We start from the raw sequence: 17,594 nt of genomic DNA on the forward strand, positions 1-17,594 counted from the left end.
CAAGTCAGCATAGGGGAGAGAAAAGGAGCGGAGTAGAAACTTGCCTTTTTCAGTAGGTTCAGATAAAAGCAAACTGCTGCAGCCTCTCTTATCTTATGTGTTGTGCATTCATAATGTTTGCCCACACTCTGATCTTGCTTTCAGGGGGAATGTAACCCCATCCAGAACCGGTTGACAGACCTCCAACCCCAAATTAGGACCCTTAATAATAAGAACCTCTGTCTTGTCTGTATTCGATTTCAATTTGTTTTTCTTCTCTCAGCCCACTACCTCCTCCAGGCAATCATACAGAGGAGACACGCTAGCCTTAGCTGAGGCTGTTTTTGAAGATGTGAATAAATATTATATTATTATAATATGATTTCTAGCCATATTTCATGACTGCCAGTCTGCGGCCATTACAGTTTTGAATATCTGAGGTTATTATACTGAGTGTTTGGCTTTCCTTTAAACTTGCTGATAGGCTCAACTCTATAAAAAGATGTTATATTCCCATTTCCCAGTTCTGTGAACTATTTAGCTCTTGATCAAACTTGCTACTACTCTAGTACCAAAAGCATAATATTTAGCCACATTATAATAAGACATAGTTCATTCTATTCTTTCTTTACATTCCTGTATCCTGTATACCAGACAAAATGCTTTTGTTAAGAATAAGGGGATTTTCATCACTTGCATAACACTGCATTTGAAAAAGACATTGGGTGACTATTGGCTATTTGACACAGCCTGTTATTATCCCTAATTTGGATGGATTCTGCAGACCAAAAGTCTGTTGAATGACATTTTCCCCCCTGTAGGAAGAATGTTAATCTCTGCTTTTGCCTGAAGGCTCTTGGTAACAATGATGCATTTTCAGATTCAATTGCAGCTGCTTATTAAGTATCTACTAAGTACATTCAAGGGTGGGGTGCAACAGGCAGTAAACTGGACTTTAATTTAAACTTTTGAAAATCACTGGAAGACTTTTTAGATTTCTGTATGAGGTAACGAGGCAGTGTCATCTGGACTTTTCTATCATTTCCTGTCTCAAGCATTCACTAACTATTGTATTCTGAAGAAATTAGAGAGAAAAACAGAGAGAGAGAGAGAGAGAGAGAGAGAGAGATCTCTCTAAATGACATATATAAGATATGCTTATTGTGAACTGGGGTTTCAGAGGAAAAATTACAATTGAATCTGATAATCCAACTAAATGTTAGCAGAAGAAAACAATATTCTAGTAAGTGTTCTCTTAATTTTTCCAGTTGCACGGGAGTAATGCTTTTGTCCTTATATTTCCTAGCCATGCTTTGGTTTGGTCCTTGATTCGTGTTTGGATGCTGCGATTGGTGGTCCCTATGCAGACTTGTCTGCAGCTGCCAAATGCAGTGCAAAACCTGAATCAAGGAACACAAGAAACACTGCAGACTGAGTCAGCCAGAAAAATCAGCAGTAGCAGAACACATTATAAACCATCCGGGGCATAAAATGCTATTTGAAAACACTGAAATTCTGGACCATGCCAACAACTATCAGGCCAGAATGCACAGGGTAGCCATTGAAATCCATAAACACCTGGAAAACTTCAACAGGAAAAAAGAAACCCTTCAAGTAAAGAAAGTTTGGCTAACAGTCCTGATAAACAACAAAATCAAGTCCCAGCCCCTGCAAATGAAAACTATTCAGGGTCAGGGGGATTTCCTGGCAGACAATGGATCATTAATTAAATACACACCCTGAGGCCTTGCTATTCAACAACAGATCAACACAGAGATTAACATGTAAATTACTTCCTCTCAACCAAGGATCACAGTATATATATATACCCCACTCACTCCCATTCCAGCATTCTCTGAAGATGCCAGCCACAGATGCTGGCGAAATGTCAGGAATAAATGGGAACATGGCCACATAGCCCAAAAACCCACAAAAAACCTATGGATTCCAGACTTGAAAGCCTTTGACTTCACAGTCTCAAAGGTGTTACAAGATTCCTTTGCATTCTGAATGTCTCAGTGATTATGCTTTAGCATAAGATGCCTTTCACAGTTATGACAAGCATTTCAGGACTATTTTGCTCTGAGGGAGTTAACAGAGGCTGCAGTGTATCCATTTAGTTCAGATTTCATGTATTTATAAAGCTATGGTGTTTTTCCTAAGCTCTTGAGGAATGCTAATATTTCCACTCTCATACCACAGAACACTTTTTTCTTAACAAGTATATATTGATATTTGTTACGTAACTGCAGTTTATGCCACTTTTCAGGCCTAACAATGGTAATTTATAAAAGAGAATGAAACTCAAAAACATGAAACAAGAAGCCAAGCAAATCTGATCCCCTTGAAGGAAACTGACTGACTGAAAGATGGAATCTCATGTTCTGATTTAACACACTGTCCATCCCAAACTAATCTACATTCCACCAATTCTTTTCATCTAGTCCTCCAATCACAGATATCTCAATATGCAGGGTCCTGGTGACTGAAAGCTAGGAATTGCTGGTTGTTCGAAGGAGATTTTGTTTCATCCTGCTTTGCTCAAGAGATTTCTTACAAGATTGTTTCTCCATTACTACTACTAGTGTGGAAGCTGCAATCTGGTAAACTCAGTTGTCAGGAGGATGGAACACAAAGATGTTTAGATGGAATACAAGGTGCTATTTTATAGCCCTTCACACAAAGTCTTAAGCCACATAACCTACCTTTCCCAAGAGACAATGCAACTCTGAGGGGAAGTGATACAATGGTGCACTTCATTTGTGAGAACATCCCATTTCCTTCTCTATATCATGTGAGACAAGCTGCTTCTTCATCATGATCTGATTTCCCATCCCACTCCCACCCCAGGTAAGCACGAGCAGCAGCCCTTACCAAGAAGGGAGGATTGACTACTGCATGGGGGGGGGGGGATTGTTCAGCCCCTAGTTTCCCATCATTTTAAAAAAAAAATCTACATGAAGGAAGACATAGAACTTCAGGGATGGAGCATTGTGCTCTGCCTGCTTGATATAGGATCTTGACAGTTATCTAGAGATATTATCTGACCTTTTATCACTGGAGTGGATGGGTAGAGGGGATCACATGTAAACTGAAACTGAATAGCACATCTAAGATCCCTTGCCATTTACTACTGATTTCTGGGCTTCTTGTACAATTCATATTATCAAAACCTTGGGCATTTGGCACCACAGTATATATTAGTAAACATATAATATATAATAATTAGTAACCATTTTTTTCCCATGCACTTTTCGAAGAAGAAGCACAAGGTGAAGGATCTATGGCTCCTGCCACACTGCAGAATTTGACACCACTTTAACTGCCATAGTTCCCTCCTCTGGAATCTTGGTATTTGTAGTTTGTTGTGGCACCAGAGCACCCTGACAGAGAAGGACAAGTACCAGACAAAACTACAAATCCCAGAATTCCATAGCATTGAGCCATGGCAGTTAAAGCAGTGTCAAACTGCATTAATTCTGCAATGCAGATAGATCCTTAGACTGTCAAACTGAAAAGGACAGCCATTCTTCACTGTAACAGGTAAGTACAACTTAATCTTTCAAAGTAACATAGCTTAAGCAGAGGACAATGGATGCTGGGAGTAGCAATTCGCATTAGTGACATCTCCTGCCTGAATGAATTTTTCCTTTAAAGGATGATCTTTCAGTGTTATTTAAAACCTGCTGGATTTGTAGATGTACTAATGCTCCAAATGGCTCACTATGACATATATTCGGTCTCTTTTCTATGCAAATAACTCAAACAACAGGGTATGGCACAGTTAATTCTGACTGTTAAAATACATTCCTGTCCAAAAGCTGTTTCAAAAATGAACTATGTAAACAAATAAAATGTTCTTTCTACATTCCCTTTCCCAACCTCTTACACACTTTTGAATGTTTAAGTCACTTTAGGCCACAAAATAACAAGCAGAATAATAGGACATGAAGACGACAGCTCCGTGAATGACTAATAGTAAGAATATCTCAGATGTGGAGATGTTAAGGTCATGGCACTAGCCCGGCCTGCATAGTTTCTAATCCTAGTTAGTATTTCCTGTAGACCTGGCTGTATGACAAGAACAAAATCAGTCCAGCAGTTTTTGTTCGTTTAAGGAAACAGCTATGCTGCTTCTATCTGCAAAAGGATTTAAAAAACAACAACTGCTAGACGAATAAAATTCTTCCACTTGCATGAAATGTGTTTGAAACATGAAAAATTATATACTTTTCCAGCTTGTCAGATTGCATTGCACAGTAAAATGTAAGCAGGCAGCAGCATACATTCCATCTACTGTATATACTCATGCATGTCTAGATATTTTAGTGAAAAAAATGACTCTATTATCCTGAATTGCCTTAAGTACTCAGCTTTAATCCTTATCAAAAAGGAACTATCCACCCCTCTGACAAGAATGGCAGAAGATGAGAGCTTAGTCCATCCTGGGAGCACCTGAAAGAGGCACTGACCCTCTTCTACTCTTTCTACTTCAGTGGCACTTCTAGCCTTTTTGAGTGCCTAGGTGGGAAAATGGCAGTGATGGCAGCTCTTTGGTCTCTTGGGGCATTGCAAAGAAATGCCAAGAAGCATCAGGCTTTGAAGGATCTGAATAAGACATTTGTGTATGTTTGTCAGCTTTTCCGGGTTAAAATTAGGCAAAATTAAAGGCTGTAATCACCACTAATATAGTCGCCATTTTCTTTGCTTTGCTTTTTCATCCTTTTTGAAATGTTCACATTTCCTAGCCCCACTTGTACCTAGTCACCTCCCTCCCAAATCACACATGATTTACCATAATTCCCTCCTCATTCATCCACCCTTCACTGTGAGCACAGTCATGTCTGCCAGAATTTTTTAAGTTCTTGACATTGTTTTCCCTTGCTTTGTTCTTTACATCCTTTGTTGCATGTCCCTAAATTTTACCCTTGACTTATCCATGGGTTGTATTAAAATCCATAATTTTGGCCCCCAAACCTGCCCTCAGCTGATACATGAGGTTGATTTATAGTCGAGTATATACACTATATCCTCCTGTCCTTTATTCATTTAATGACATATCTGTGTGAGTTTGGATCACTATGCAAAAGGATCTTGTAGCACCTTTGAGAGTAACTTAGTGAAAGAAAGAAGCTGGTAGCCTAATGCATACAAAGCCTGCTTATAAAGATCTGTTCCTAGCCACTTAATTCCATATATCTGAGGAAGCAGTGATGTATTCAAGTCTTTTACCCCAAGTCTCAGGTCCTTGTCTTCAAGTCTCAAATTGAGTCTCAAGTCCTTGCAAGATACTTTTAAGTCAAATCATAAGTCTGGGAGCCAACTTTAAAAAAAAAGAGGTGGGATGAATTTCTTGAAGGCAAACAACAAATGCATTAGGCAAGGGTTTAGGTGGTGGTCTACAGGAAGCAGGAACTTCCTGTATGGCAAATGTAAAGTACAACAGGCAATAAGAAATGACATGGAAACATTGTTAAAAAAAAAAAAAAGGAAAACTGTTTTCCATTCCATAATATTTTTTATGAAGTTAGGCCACCATGTCGGTTCCTAAAACTATATAGCTCAGAAGTTGAGTCATTTGTAGCCGAATCAAGTCCAAATCAAGTAATTGGACTGACCTGAGTCTAACTTGAGTCTGAATCAATTGACTTGAGTTTACATCACTGACTTATAGGAGACTGAATACGAAAGCTTATGCTACCAACTTTTCTCTTTCTCCTAGTTAGTCTCAAAGATGCTGCAAGATCCCTTTTCATACTTTTCTTTATTAATGTAAGACAAGGGCTACATTGTGGAGCAGAAACAACTGTTGGAATCCTGTTCGAGACTTGGGCGTGTTACAGAGCACCCAAGAAGGGTGCTCTGCCGGCGCTGCTGCTTGCTGCGTCCGGGAACCGCAGCGGTCAAACCGCACGGTTCCTGGACACAACAAAAAGAAGCTGAAAAAAGCAGCCTCTTTTTGTGCCCCAGAAGTGGCACCGCAAGTGACCAATGGCACACTCGCGACATCACTTCCATCGTGGGATGTGCGGACGCTATGCATCCATGACGTCAAGATGGTGGTGCCAGTGTAGAACGGGCACTGCCATTTTGTACGTGCCAAGCGCGTACTAGGGTTAGGGGCGTCCGGAAAGGAAGCCCCTTTCTAACCCTAGTACGTGCTCCACACGTACTTTATGCCTATGCGGAACGGGCCATGGTTATCCTTGCATATGGACCTTTTCAGACCTTGTAGATCAATATATTCAGTCCCTCCTGTGCACAATAATGGCTGAGGTAGAAGCTGCCAAGCAAAGCCCCATCCTCTGCTTAGGTGAGGGTGCATGCTTGGGCCCACTCCAACTGCCCTTGAACACTGAGGAACGGACGAACAGCTTCCTTCTCCAGTTTTTAGCAGGGATGAGGCCACTCCTTCACTCAGTGCTTAAGAGCAGCGGCAGTGAGATGCAACTGTGCCTGACAGCACATTGGATGCTTACTGTGTGTTGGGAGAAAGCAGCTGGGCAGAAGCAACCTTGGCCACATCAGATAGATATATTTGCAGAGACTTACATAAGTTCCACCAGCGTGATGTAGGATCTCAGCCAATAATTGCAAAGTTTGCCCTTAAAAAGGGTTAGAGACAGAGACATCTCTGGGCCTTCCTGGAGATGCTAGCAATTACCTTTGAATCTTTCACTTGCAAAATATGAGCTCTGCCACTGAAATGCACCTATTTCCTCCTTCCTCAAAGAGTAATCTATAGATGTATTTCAGAGACATTTGTTCAGGATCTGGTTTCTTCTAGACTAGTTTGGCTATAGTTATCTACCACCTTTAGACTTCATTCTGCAGTATTTATGAAACAGATAAAAGAATGGGCCAAGTCCTTTTACATCACCAGTATCATGCAGTTTGCAATTCAGTTAAAAAAAACAGTGGGAGAGCTGATGATCTATATCTTCATCTCGTTTGTCTTTTAAAATTTCCACTTTATGTATTATTGTTTGTTCTCTCTGTACAGATTTCTAGCTCTGCTGAAAGGTTGACTCTTTGTGCCACAGACAATAATGCAAGCCTACATTAAAAGAACTGTAGTGAAAGTAAAGGAGCTGAGATGAGTTTTCCACAGCATTTTAGACCCTTAGGAAAATGCTTTTATTATTTTAATCTGATTACTGATGTAAATTTTGAGATGTGTGCTTTCATTGGAGGAAACAGAAAACTTCAACTAAGCCAAATGTTGTCTCTTTGATTTTCATCACTGAATGTATCATGCTGTCTCATTGTTGAGGCTGTGACCAGACTTTTAAACCAACACATTACAGAAGTCCTGTTGCTGTTAAGGGAAACCAAACAGACTGAAGCAAATCTTCTAAAGACTGGCAAAAGGCCATTTTCCTGCTTATCATTTTGTTTCTGTTTTAACTACCTTCCTTCAGATGTTATTATGTCAAACCTAACACTTCAGATATTTTGTCTGGTCACTGTTCTGTATCCTGTGAAACTGTGAGACTTTTGGTACATTTTCCTTAAAAATTGGCACCAAAAAGATTTATTTCCTCATGTCCACAACATGGCTCAAAGCCACATACTGCTCTCCAACAGGCTAGAACAAAACGTATTTCTAAACATGAGGGAAAATAACATTGTTTTTAAGAGTAATTTATGTTTACCTATTAATCTTGACAATAAATATGTTCATAAGCTGTTCTACTTTGGTACTGATGAAAGAAAAGTTAAGCTTGTTCCACTGTAGGATATTTTTTTCCATGCTTTGGTTTCTTAAACATTTTTTCTAACTCAATAAAGAACAAAGCAGTATTTTTCATATACAGACAAAAGATGATCTGAATTCTTCTGTCATCTATACAAAACCAAGTCATATACAACCTGTCTCAACAATTTCAGTACTAAAACAACAACAACAACAACAACAACAACAAAAACCACAACCCTGCAGCCTAAGCATATGTTTCTTAGAGTAGATACGTAAAGGCCTGGAAAAATCATTAGAAAAATGTGGGAGAGACTTCACTTTTCCCCAAAGGAATCCCCCCCCCACCAGTTTCTTCTGGTGCAAAAGTGTGAAACTTTGGGGAATACTAAAAAAAAAATGCTTGAATGAAATGATTTCTCTTTGTACATGAGTGAAATACTTTGTAAGAAAAGGATTTGCTCACTCAGAATGCCAGGAATTGTATAGGATGAAGATACATAGGTAAGACAATCTGGAGAATTAGAGATTATCATTCCTTTGCATGAGACCCAGTGTGGTGTTGTAATTTAAGGCACTGCATTACGACCCTGGAGACCAGGGTTCAAATCACTGCTCAACCCATGAAAACCCAGTAGGTGATCTTGGGGAAGGCACACTTTCTCAGCATCAGTGGAAGTCAAACACAAACCCCCTTTGAACAAATCTTGCCAAGAAACCCCCATGGTAGAGTTCTGTTAGGGTCACTATAAGTTGAAAATGACTTGAGGTCACACAAGAACAAGGAATTTCTTTGCATACTGCAAGTATATACCGCACTCATATCATGAGTGTTGCCATTTTCATGAGAGCAGCATGCCAGCAAAGCATGGGCAGCGGCGCGGGGGGTGTGTGTGTCACAATTGTTGGTTGTCACTTCTGGTGACCTTGATTTCAGTTTGAGGGAGACAGTCACAGTCAAAGCAAGTACAGTTGACCCTCCATATCCACGGATTTTTTATACACAGATTCAAGCATCTTGAAAATATTCCAAAAAAGTACAAATTTCAAGTATCAAACCTTGATTTTTTCCATTTTATATAAGGAACATCATTTTGCTATGCCATTGTATTTAATGGGATTTGAGCATACACGGATTTTGTTATTCATGGGGGTTCCTGGAACCAAACCCCAGCGGATAACAAGAAACTGTACCCTGTTTCTGCTGTTCTTTTGTCCTTGTCTTGGTGAACCCTTTTATCTTTGGTGCCAAGTTGCCTCTATCAGTAACAACATCCCTGGTAAGACTTGTGTTTCTATATGCTATTATAACACACAAGGCTAAAGTACAGTCCAGAAACTGCAGAGTTCCAGTTCAATTAAGAACTGTTGCAGGAGCAGCAGTGATGAAATCCAACTTGGTTTCAATGTCCTGCTGCAGTTCACTAGCTGACCCTGACACAGAGAAACAATCTGAAAGTTTTGGCATAAACTGAACTCTAACCAAAACCCACAAAAGGACCAGGACAACATCTACTTATGCAAATATAGAGTAGATTCACAAAATGAAGGCCTTTATATTTTTAATTGCATAAATATGCCAAGTAGTACAATTTTAATGATATGTTATTAATGAAGCATTTTATGTTGGTAAAGCAGTAAAATAATTTTAGCTGTGATAGCAAAATAAGTATTACTTTTTCCAAAGTTACTATCCCCACCAAAACAAACCCTGTAACCTTCTATCACATGGGCGGGTTACAGACGGGAAGGGGAAGACGTCTTGAAGGTGTCTTCCCCTGGATACGGAGCCTCCAGACCGACCGCCCCGGGGGCGTGGCTCAGGTGTATTGGGCTTCCACACTGGGGGTAGTGAAGACGCCTCACCTGGGGCCGTTTCTTACCCGCAGCTTCCATACCGCCGCCTCGCAGGACGCTGCAAAGAAAAAGGCAGCTTCCACATGGGCGGCCAAAAATGCGCCTTTTTTTTTCTTTTGCCGGCTGGCAGATGCGCAGCTGCGCAGCTGCGGCAGTCAGCACCAGCGGCAGAAAGCGTATGTGCACATTTAAAGCGCCCAGGCCCCTTTAAACTTTTTCCCCGGCCCTACCCAAGAACAAAAGTGGCCTCCTGCCAGCTGGTGATCAGCTGGTGTTGGCATCCTTGTCCGCTTGCACGTTGCCAGTCTCACCGGCATCATGGATGCCTCCTCTCCTTTGGTCCCCGTGCTCTTGCTGAATCTGCAATGCACAGCCACAGCTGTCGCTGCTGCCACCGCTGCCACCGCTGTCCCCCTGCCATCCCCCATCACCTCCCTTGTATATATGTAAATATTTAAAGTTTTAGCGTTTTTTATTCTTAGGCGAAAATGGCGCAGGAATGTGTGTAGGGGTTCACTTTAAATTCCAAACTTTCCACAATTCTAGCAGCGCATGCGTACATGTTGCTCTAGGGTTAGGGTTACGAGCATTAAAATAGAGTGCAGCTGTGCTGCAGCTTCCACATCTGCATGGCATCTGATGCTCTAATTAGAGCCTCGGTGCAAACTGTGCATGTTCCAGGACCCCGACTCATTATGCGACGCAGCTGACTCGGAGCCTTTAAATGGGCAACTTAAATTAGCGGCGTAACAATTCTGGCATACCGGTGCAGCAGCTTACAGACAGAGATGCGCAGCTGCGCAGTATATAGAAAAGAAGCGGAAAAAAGCGGCACCTTTTTAATGCCGCTTCTTCCCGCTTGGGGCGTGCAGGCGGCGCATTCATGGCGGCATTCAGGTAAGGGCCGTCTAAAGGCTATACCTTCATGACGTCATGAGCACACCCCTTTTTGCCCGTCTGTAACCCGCCATAGTTTCCTCAAAGTTTAAAGCTTCTAGCAATATTAGGCTCCAGTGGATTCAATGGCAGATATTTATCAGTAGATGTATATAAGACTGTATTTGAATATGTCTTGTGTTGTGTGTGTGTTGTTTGCCTTCAAGTCATTTCCAATTTATGGTGACCCTAAGGTGAACTTATTACAGGATTTTATTGGCAGGTTTCTGCAGAGGGAGTTTGTAATTGCTATAGTCTGAGGCTGAGAGACTTGCCCAAGATAACCCAGTGAATTTTCATTACCCTGTGGGGATTCAAATCCTGCTCTCCAGAGTCTTGGGAGTTTATCAGACAAGGGGAATTGGAAGTATAATCCGATGGCAATCTGAACACAATCATGGGGTTTAACATTATTGCATGATAACCCACTACACACAAATTCGGTCAATGGGAAGTCAGTCCGAATGCAATCATGTGGTTTCACGTTATTGCGTGATAGGCTGCCACACACTAATTCGGGCAATGGCATGCTATTTTCGGGCAATGAGGAGCCAGTTCGAATGCAATGCGTATTCACGTAATTGCACAAAGCTAGCGACTTTAAGTGAATGCGTTCTGGCCCCACTTTCTTTTCATTTGAATTGAAGAGAAATTCCTCCCGTTTGATAAACTCCATACTCCAACACTCAAACTGGTCTTAGTTACCTGCAAATCTCTAAACCTCAGTGCCAGTTGCCCTTCTAATACTTAATAAAAATACTCACATTGGCCTGTTACAGACAGCCAAAATAAAGCTGCTTCGAGTCACAGTGGAGGTATGGTGTTTCAATGATGCATGCGTCCTAAGAGTCCAGAAGCCACACCAAAGCCATGCTCCAGTCCTTAGGGCAGGAGCGTAGCTTTGGTGCGACTTCTGGACTTTTAGGACGCATACATCATTGAAACACCATACCTCCACTGTGACTCGAAGCAGCTTTATTTTGGCTGTCTGTAACAGGCCATATAAAGCATTTGGACAGCAGATGTCAGTAATACTTAAATGCTCCTGCTATTGCCAATTCCTGTCTAAGAGTATTTCTTGACTCCAACCTTTGGTGACCCTATCATAGATTTTTCTTACCAATATTTATTCAGAGGAGGCTTGCAATTTCTAGCCATTATGTAGTGGTTTGACCATTGGACTATGACTCTGGAGATCAGGGTTCAATTCCCCACTTGGCCATGGTAACCCACTGGGTGGCAAGTCACACACACTTATCCCTAAAAAAAGCATTATAGGGTCCCTTAGGGTCAACATAAGTGAGATTTGAAGGCACACAACAACAATAAGGCTGAGAGACTGTGACTTGTCCCAAGACAGCGGTTTTCCATGACTGAACAGGGATTTGAACTCTTGTCACCTGGAATCATCACCACTCAAACCAATACTCCCAGTTTGCTCTATGTCCAAGTGTGCGCGCGCATGTGTGTATGTATATATAGCGAAATGATGTAGTTTTTATAATGCAAATTGTATTATGTTGTACAGACAAAAGAGGAAGTTCTAGATCTTACTGACAAACTACAAATAAACACAGCACCAGATCTTGTATCCATCCAAGAGTTCTTTAAAAAGTCAAATGAGAAATTATTGGGTTTCTAGGCAACAGAAAGCATAGTGTAGCAGTTTGAGCACTGGACTGTGACTCTGGAGACCAGGGTTTGAATTGCACCCACCCACTGAGTGACCTTGGGCAAGTCACATTATACCAGAGGAAGGTAAACTCCTCTCTGAAATAATCTTGCCAATAAAATCCAATAATGGGTCAGTTAACAACAAGGAGAGAATGGTCAGTTCTCACAAGGCAGGGATGTAAACATGGGGTCATTCAGGATCTATACTGGAGCTGGCACTTTTAACTTGTTCATAAATTACCTGGAATTAGTGAGTAGTGGCTGATGCCACCAAATTATCTGGTTATAATAAGAGTTCGAAAAGCATCTGTTCGATCCAAGGAAATGGGCATTCAAATTACAAATGAGATTAAACACAAAAAAGTGTAAAGTGATGCAAACAGGAGCAAAAAATCCCTGTTTCACTGATGAGATCTGAGCTTGCAGCAGATAACCAACAAAAGGATCTTAGGGTTGGGAGGAATACTAGATGAAATGTTAACCCAATCTGCTGCTGATGTTTTTTAAAAAATGCAAATTATATGTCAAGCATACTGGAAATAAAGCTGCCTATATCACAAATCTGTGGAGCAATAATACTTGGAATACTGTGCACAGTTCTGGTCACAAGGAAAGATTATATTGAGAAGGTGGAAAAGGTGTAGAAAAGGGCCACTAAAATGATCAAGTTCCCTGGGAGGATTACAACATTTGGGGCCATTTAATCCATAGTAAAAGTGAACAAGGGAAGACATGACATAGATGTATAAAATTCTGCATGGTATGGAGAAAGTGGATAATTATCTCTCCTTTCATAATATTAGAAGCCAGGATCATCAAATGGAGCTGGTGGGAGTTACGATATAATACTGAGGAGTGATTCGAGAGCAGCAACATGCAATGATTTTGGTTGGGCTTCTAATGTTATAATGAAAACTTCTGGCCATCAGGACAGATGGAAATAGTACTTCTTCACAAAACATCATTAAACTGTGGCATTTGTTAGCACAGGAAATGGGTGATGGCTAAAAATTTAGACAGCTGTAAAAGAGGACTGACAAATTCATGGAGTACAAAACTGTATCAGTGGCAACAAATCAGGATAGACAAGTACTTCCTCTAGTACCAGAGACATTATACCTCTTTACATCAGTTGCCAGGAAGCATGAGCAGAAGGTTACTGTTGTCTTCATCTCCTGCTTATGGACAATTGGCTGGCCATTTTATGAGCAGAATCCTGAACTAAATATGCTTCTGGGTCTGATCCAGTATGATTATGTTCATATGTATATGGGAATCGTGATAAAATACTGAGCAGTGCAGTATATACCGTACATCCATGTTCACTGGGCTTCCACACTTACAGTGAAGCCTTCTGGCCATCACTGCCTCATAACTACTCTTATTCACCCCTCTTTTCTTTTTGTATGTACAATCAATTAAAAAGCAGTGCCATCTGTGCTATTCCTTTTCTACTGGGTAGTACATAAATAAACTCTAAAAAGGAGATTGCTGATACATTCCTTAGCATGGCAAGTCACAGAGAGTGACAAACAGGTGTGGAGATTAAACAGGGTTGCTGGATTTCATTAATAACAGATAGGAGGCACAAGGCTTAAAACCGCTAAGCTGAAAATTGGAGTGAGACTTTGAAATCAAATTAAATGTCAGAGTGTCAAAGAAAACGCTTAGTGGATTACACATGCCTATTTAATAGTTCCTCTGCCCAGTGCTTTTAAGACTGTTTATGACAGCTGTGATCTGCAGGAGTCCTTTTTTGTTTATGGCATTCTAAGGTGTGTCAGTAGCAGACAAGAACACAGTCTAATAAAGGGCAGGTTGTACAAAAGGGAGGAGAGGGGGGGAAAGGGCAAATGAATGGGCAGGGAAGATGATTAATCTTGGGATAAGTGATGCCTGTCTGATGGGTTTGGGAGAGAACTAGATTTCCAGTCTGGGTGAGGCGGGTACTGGTTCAAGAGTAAGGCATGAAGGCTAGCATACTTGAAGAGCCTTTCTGGGCGAATTTACTGCAAGTGTGAGCAAGTCAGAAGACAGACAGAAGAAGCAGTTCTTCACTTCCTGGCTTTCTGTGGCACAATGTAATATAAGAAAGGGAAAACTTGGAAATTGTAATATTCCTCAGTCAAGACCTCTAGACTTTATTTTTTGTATATGTTGCAACATTAGCATCCATTTTGTTTGGGGAAATATCAGTCTGATATGAACATAACTTCATCTTAATTTATAATAAATTAAATTATTGTTGGAGAAGCAGTAAATGAGATGGGGACACCAGACCTACTAAACTATTTTATGATGAAACAAATCATTTATGTACAGGAGCTGCCTTTGCAAGAGAAAAATATAGCTTATGTCATCTTAAACATAAACTTTATTATCTAAGGGTTTTGTTCTTTCTAGTTCAAAGTAAAGCTACCCACTTTGGCTCCTGTGGACATGCTTTGTTTGTCCCTAAATTTATCTCCAGAGCTGACAGTATAGAGACTCCTTGAGGTACTCACTATACTCTTCCTATAAAAGAATGAGATTTGCTCTACATTTTCAAACAGAAAAGCAAACTTTTACCTTTTTTGTAATGCCTTTGTCCCCACTAAGTTTATGGCCATTGAGTGTGTGGCCTAATTCTACAACCTAATTCTCTCTTTAATAATATCTCGAAGCAATGTGTAGTGTTCATTGTTCCATCACTTTCATTCTCCTGCATGTTTTTTTAACCATCTTTTCCTGAGAGAGAAATATGTGAGCTTCAAAAGCCAATACAATAGATTTTGTGCCTTTTTAGCTGGCCTAATAAAGATATCACCATAATATGGACTTTGGAATTTGTTTTACAGCCAACGTGACTGTCCCTGCGGTTTGTATGTACTTGATTTCACAGGTAAAAATCAGATTGCTAGCCAGTTAACACTGGTTCTTTTGGTAGTCATTGTGAACTCACCACATATGGGTAACCTTTACCTGAACAGGACACATTCAGAATTTCCTAAAGCTGAGTGAACTTTTGGCAAGAACCCTGCCCACTTCCCATGCAAATATATGACCTTATTCTTGCCTGCCTCCCCAGTTCTGAGTCTGCCACAGTGTAGGACTCAAACCAGGAAAACAGGCAAGACTAGTTAAGAGGGGATATGTGTGGGTGTTGTCAGTTCATAGATGACCTCGATGAACCACAGTTACATGTAAGCAACCTGTTCTTCTTTATGGTATCTCTCACTTACATATATAGGAGATTAATGAGCTGCACACCATTGGAAGTGGGTGAAAATTAAAAGTTGCTTTGTCTCTTTAAATTCTGTAATGTGATGGACATAAAAAGTGGGTTCTTTTCATAGAGTGCAGAGCTCTGTCTACCTCCAACAATTTTTTTAAAAGGAAAACTGATATAGGAGGTTCTTGCAGAAGGTGCAAATGTGATGCTGCTTTTGACAGAGATGCCTTATCAGGACTTAAAGTCATTTTAGCTGGGTGGAATTGTACAGACAGTGGATCTGATTATAATCCATAAAGTTCACCAGTTCTCTTTGTCAAAGTGATGGCCACTGAGGATGCAGTTTTCTATGAGACCAGGAATACACCACAAGAAGCCATCAGCTCAAAATGTTTTCTCCTTAATAAAACCAACAGTAAATTCCATTAGGCTCTTTTGCTCTCCCTCTGTTTATTTTCAAATCCTCCAAAAAACCTTTTCACTGTTGGGTGAATAAACCATGTTATTCTATCCACTGTTTAGAATAAGCCATAATATCAAGATACAGGTGGAGGCATAATATAGAGATCCCCGGTTCCCTCAAAGTCACTAGAAACTGCAGAATATGACCCACTACATTTTCACAGGAAGAACCTGATTCACTGTAAGGAAACAAAGGACACATTGTCATTCTGACATATAAGATCATAGCATTGAGAGTGTTCTTGCTGCTATCAGTACCTCTTGAGCAGTCATTGGGAGGTCTGAGTGCATGGATTCTCCATCCCATGAACTTTAATAAGGATGAGTTTGCATGTCGCACTTTGCCTTTATGTTGACCCAGAATGTCTGACAGATTTGGAAGATGGGTGAATTGATAACAAGGAAAATCCAGACTGTCACAAATAGCAACTCTCTTTGCCACTATGTTGTGATAAGTATGTAGTCTAGAGTTGTCTTGACAGATTTTGGCAAGCACTTTGATGGTCACAGAAAATGGGTGGAAACATATCTTATTCCCACCCAACTGAAAAGGAATGGATATTTGAGAGCAAGACTTGTAAAATCAGCAACAATCAAAGTTGAGTGGTGAAGTGAAAAAATCTGCATTCTGCCAAATGGGCAAAATACTCTGCAAAACTGTTCTGGGATGTCATTTGTGACACAATGTTTTTGATTGTGTGGAGAATCCACTAGAATACTGTATTTCCCTGTCAAATAAGCTGCCACAACAAAAATATGCTTCTGTATGCACAAGTCTCATAAAGTGATTGTGAGTTGACTTAGAATTCTTCACTGGGGTCCTTTCATTATGGCCAAAATTTTGACTACAATGACATAGAATATCTACTTTTCCTGCAGCCTAACTTCCCTGATGTGGTAAGATGGCATGAGAGCTCACCATCCAGACAAGGATGTATCTAATGTTATCATGCATATTGGCTTCAGTCCAAGGATAGGCATCCCTGTCTGGAGATGGAATATGACTCTCTGCAAGGCCTAGGACCTTGTAACCTATTGTGGCACAGTAAGGAGATTTCTTTTCTTGACCATTTATGGACTGAACACTGGGATGAGCCAGTGCCAGTTGGGTTTTATGCATCACCTAGCATATAGTGTGACATACATAGTAGCTTCATTAGTCCTGTAAGGATTTGCACCTGCCTTGCATGGGCCTCATCACTGTATTAACATATCCTGGCATGTGTCTGCATTCTAAGGGGTAGAAATGTGACCTCTAGCTAAGGTCCTATGAACTGGGGTAATTGGAAAGGGGTTAAAAGGGACATTTTAGTTTGATCAATATTCTCAAATATGTAAGTAGGGAATTAGTCCATTGAATGACAGCATAAGGAGCAATCAGTGAAGGAGTGACCAAAAAGGTGAGGAGAAACTGGATCTGTTTCAAAAGAAAAGCAGTGGGCAAAGGTCATAGTATGCCTGAAAGAGCCACCCTGGGAAATGGGATTAGCAGAACAGGGAAATACTGCTGAAGGACTTTTAGGGTCAAATGAACAAACAAAAATGAATTCTCCTTGACAATGAGAGCTGTTTTCCCATTACAAGATATCCCTATGACATAACTGAAATGCCTAATAGTATTAAGGTAAAAGGTAAAGGTAGTCCCTTGCCATGAATATTTAGTCATAAGCAACTGTAGGGGGCAGTGCTCATCTCCGTTACTAAGCCAGAGCCAGCTTTGTCTGAAGATGGCTCCAGTGGTCTTGTGGCCAGCATGGCTGCATCAAATGCCGTTACTTT

The sequence above is a fragment of the Sceloporus occidentalis genome, unplaced genomic scaffold, assembly GCF_023333645.1.
Source record: "Sceloporus occidentalis isolate IW3139 unplaced genomic scaffold, rSceOcc1.0.p SCAF_5, whole genome shotgun sequence".
Lineage (NCBI taxonomy): Eukaryota > Metazoa > Chordata > Lepidosauria > Squamata > Phrynosomatidae > Sceloporus > Sceloporus occidentalis.